The following is a 4,091-nucleotide window of genomic DNA, read 5'->3' on the forward strand; positions in this document are numbered from 1 at the left end:
GGTGATGTTCTCTATTTCCGTCGATTTTACCCTAAATAACAAGGTTTCTCTCTTCTCCTTGGCGGAATGGTATTCCCGTGTACCTACGGCCTCTGCCCACCCATTTATGGGCACCATAACTGAGCACAGGCACACATACCTCTCGTTAGTGTGCTGACTTCACTTTTCTCTTTTTGCTTACATAGTCAGATGTGGGATACCTGGATCATATGACAGATTTTTTTTCAGGTTTAATTATTTTGTTTGTTGAGGCATCTTCATACTGCGGTCTGCAATGGCTATAATAGTTTCTGTTCCCTCTAACAATAATAGACTTCTTTGTCTACATCCTTATTAGCATTTATTTATTATGATTACTGTTGGTATCTGATAATAGCCACTTCTACCTATGGCGAAATGATACCATATTCTAGTTTTAATTTACATTTCTGTCATGGAGGTTCTTTGGTAATTTCCCCTCTTTAGTTCTTGATCTTGTCAATACATGTGTTTTCTTTTTCTAAGTGTTTCGTTTTGTCTCATCTTGTTTTTATTTTTACTCTGTATAAATAAAACTATTTTATTTATGTTTCTTAGGTCTCTCTTCCCCTTCTCCACCCCAAACCCTTTCAACATCCCAATATCGTGTAGGAGAGAAAGGAGGTTAGTAGACAGGGGCAGAGTTCTCTTCAGCTACTTCCTTCAGGGGAAGAGCAGCCTTCTTTCTTAGAGATCTCCCAAAACTCTCTGGGCTCTGGCATTTATTCCCACTCAGAGTCCTCAGATTTAAACTATCTGCAGCTGGCAAAGGCCCTTCTCAGAGCCTGCATGAGACAAATACTTTGCTGCTGTGAACAATCTGAATCAGCTCCATATCCTACACCTGGGATCAAAATAAAAATGTATTTATATCCACAACACTTGTATGATAAAACTTCAAGTCTCTGAAAAAAGACATTGAAGAAGATATCAGAAGATGGCAAGATCCTGAAACTCATGGATCTGTAGGATTGACATAGTAAAAATGGCCATCCTGCCAAAAGCAATCTACAGATTCATCACAATTCCCAACAAAAATCTAATACAATTCTTTCCAGACCTTGAAAAAAACAATACTCAACTTCACATGGAAAAACAAAAAACTCAGGATATTTAAAACAACCTGTTTTAGTGTAAGAATAGCCAGATTCCAGTATCAGATATGGATGGTTTATTATAACACCTTTTACAAGCTGATCGATCAGAGCCACAGTAAGGACTCGGGAGCCTAACGGTGACATCTACAAGTTCTCACAGCAGGATTGTTATAGAGAGAACCAAATGCAAAAGACATGGGGAGGGCAGTAGACATTTTGGCTAACTAGACAAAGAATTATCAGCTGACCTTTGAGCTGATTGGTCCTAAGTGAGGTAAGTGAGGCAGGGCTTAGGGTACATCCAAAGTGTACCAGGTGGGTGTAGCTGAGTGAATAGATAACAGAGCATGAATAATGACACTGTTGAATCATTAGGTCAGCTATGAGCAACCACTTCCAGGAGGCAGAATTGAATAGTTTAAATTTTTGAACTTAATTCCACCTTATTTAAATATTTTATTCCAAAGCCAATATCATTGTAACACAAAGCCTTTAAACAAAAAAATCAAGCAAAGAGACAAGAAAAATTTAAGTTTTTGGGCCAGTTGTGCCAATTTAGGCTGTAACAAGCAACATCCAGTTCATTATATTTTGGATGTTAGTTGTTGCTATAGTTTCGGAGGACCCTTCCCAGAAAGAGTTGACTTGGACTCAAACTGAGTGACATAATAAGAGGTGAGAGAGAGAGAGAGAGAGAGAGAGAGAGAGAGAGTCAGAGAGAATCAGAGTGAGTCAGAAAAACAGAGATAGGCAGAACACAATGAAAAGAAAAAGAAAAATTTTAGATGAGAACTTTGGCCTTTGCTGTCTGAAGAGTGTTTAGAGGTTCTGAAGAAATTGATGATGGAATATTTCAAGTAGCTGCACACCTCTTCCCAAGGGGTGTTTTCCCGAGCAGTTGAAAAATCCCTATAGAATCATGTTGGGTATAGACACCGAGAGAGCTCTGAGCCGTCTTCATAAATATGTTGCAAGCTGGTCTCAGGGATGTCAGAAGCCCAAAGACTTCATAGCTGGAGCACCGGGACTGACACAGGTATGGAAAGTCTTATTTTGTTATATTTTTTATATAGGCAAAAAATTGCATACAAGATACTTTATGTGTACTTTGGAAATCAACTCCTCAGAGAATTCTACTAGGGAATAGGATTAAGACAGAAGAGAAGAGTGTAGCGTGTCATGCTACATGAACGCTATGGGGGATGCTATGATGGGACACTAATGGGGAATAAATAAAATGCAAAGCTTTTCACTAGGAGTAAAAGGCACACGCAGAAGGAAAGAATGCAGTGCATGGAGGGGCTGAAATGAGATGAGACTGAGGAATAGACAGATTTAAACTGAGAGATGGGATAAAGAGGGATATGAATTCTTAAGAAAAAAATGTGAAGAAGAAGCAAAGATGCAGATTGACAAAAGACAGGGAAGCAGTAAAAGGGAGGAGAAATGGATTAACTATTTGCCTTCAGCAGTGACTTAGCTGGCCCTGAAAATTTTATCAAAGGTTAGTAAAGACTCTTCAAGAACTTCCTAAGTAAACTGACCATTATGGAGGCCATTAGCAGTGCCTGGAAGGAGGGACCAACCGGCCCTGAGAAGTGAAGGGCTCCTATGTAACATGTGAAGTCTCACAAAGCTCCATGCACAGATCATAGCCAGCAGACTAGCCAGGCACCATAAAGGGCTTGCTTAGAGTTGAGCCTTTACTTGGAGAGAAGCCTGGGTTCTGGTTACATGGCAGCATGGTTTTGTAAGGGGACATGGACTCTGCCTTTCAAGGATCTCCAGAGGTCAGAATCTGAAAACAATCTTACTTGCAATCATGAGCCCCATGTAGCAATTACTCATCTCTCCCAACAGAAACGGAGCAGAAGGAGCAGGTTCTGTGACCCTGACCCCTCCTACCAGCTCTTGAGATTGTATCTGTCTTTCTCAAATATGTATGTGAGCAAACCCCAATATTACTAACCTCAAAAGTACCCCGTTTATTTTCTGTGGCCTCCAGAAGGGATTTTTCCTTGGTTGATGATCATCAACCCACAGAAAGAAGATAGGCGAGACATTTGAGGGTTTTCAAGAATCCTTAAAAGAGCCTGATTTTTAATAATTTTCATCTTCTTCCTTCACTGATCATATGAAAATGCTTGTATGTTCTTCACATGTACTCTATGAAGTGGTGAACAGTGAAATATTTTTCTCATTTATTGTGTTTAACTTAGTAGTTCAGAAAGGTATAAGTATTTACTTTTCTGAAAATACTTATACAATATTTTTAATTAGTTACATTAATTTACAAGAAGAAAGGATTCCAGCATGTGAAAACAGCATACCAAAGAGTTTTAAAGTTCTGCCAGCATTTGGAAAAGGGTTACTTGGTTAGAGGTACATTGGCTAGGCAAAGGACACAGATGTAGCAAGGCACTATAAGGAAACTGGAAACTTTGTACCAGGAAATATCTTAGTGAGACCCAGGAACTGCAAATTTGGCTAGATTTAAGGGACCAAATGAAAAAGAAACTGGTGTAAGTTGCCAGAGATGCAGAGGGAGGTAGTTAGGTAGGTAGGTAGGTAGGTAGGCAGGCAGGCACCTTGAGGGCTCTGATAGTGAAATTCACGACTCTTTTCTAAGCACATCAGAAGCTCTTAAAGGAAATTTTGTTTGTGATTAATAAGTTAGATTTCTAGAAAAATAGTTTAACTTCAGAATGAAAAAAATGTGATGAAAGAGGTGTAGATGTGGAAAAAATGACAAAGGGAATCTGATGTAAGAGAGCCACATTATTTATTAGCGATAGGACTAGAAAGAAAAGAAGGGGAGCATGTTGGTCATATCTGTAGAATCCCAGGATTCACCAGGTGGAGGAAGGGCTTTCACAAGTTCAGGATCAACCCCTTTGATCTTTGAGACTTTATTTCAAATCCTGTCCTTCACACACACACACACACACACACACACACACACACACACACACACAC

Source organism: Psammomys obesus, unplaced genomic scaffold, assembly GCF_907164565.1.
Source record: "Psammomys obesus unplaced genomic scaffold, mPsaObe1.curated_primary_1811, whole genome shotgun sequence".
NCBI lineage: Eukaryota > Metazoa > Chordata > Mammalia > Rodentia > Muridae > Psammomys > Psammomys obesus.